We start from the raw sequence: 512 nt of genomic DNA, 5'->3' as shown, positions 1-512 counted from the left end.
AAATAAACCTTATCTAGAGATATATTTCTTGATCTGTTATGTATAATTTGTCAGTAGATTGTAGGAATAATATGGTTCCCTCTGGTTTTCGTGGATAGCTAGGCATTGTTTCTCTCTCACATTGTCTCACCCCTCCATCATGCTTTTCCCACTTAAGGTGCCACCATTTCCCCCTTCTCCCCTAATAATACCCTTCTCCTACTGTCCTGCCTCTCTTGAGCTCCTTATTTCCCTTTATTCCCTAGGTTCCTTGTATACCCTTCCCTCCCCTCTCCCTTAAACTAACCCAATTTTTATCCATATCTCCCTTATTAAGGCCTGTTTCCTACTGTTCTTCTCTTTCAGGTTCTTTCTTTTCTTTACCTCCCCGTTTCCTTTCCATTATCCTGGTTCCTGTAGTTATGTCTGGATACATACTCACTTCTCAGGGTTTGGTTCTAGGATCCACATATGAGGGAGAACATATGTCAATTTTTTTTCTGAGTCTGTGTTACTTCACTTAGTATAACAGT

This window comes from Nannospalax galili, unplaced genomic scaffold (assembly GCF_000622305.1).
Source record: "Nannospalax galili isolate Female #2095 unplaced genomic scaffold, S.galili_v1.0 scaffold291, whole genome shotgun sequence".
NCBI lineage: Eukaryota > Metazoa > Chordata > Mammalia > Rodentia > Spalacidae > Nannospalax > Nannospalax galili.
Note: the sequence above shows the minus strand (reverse complement) of the source record.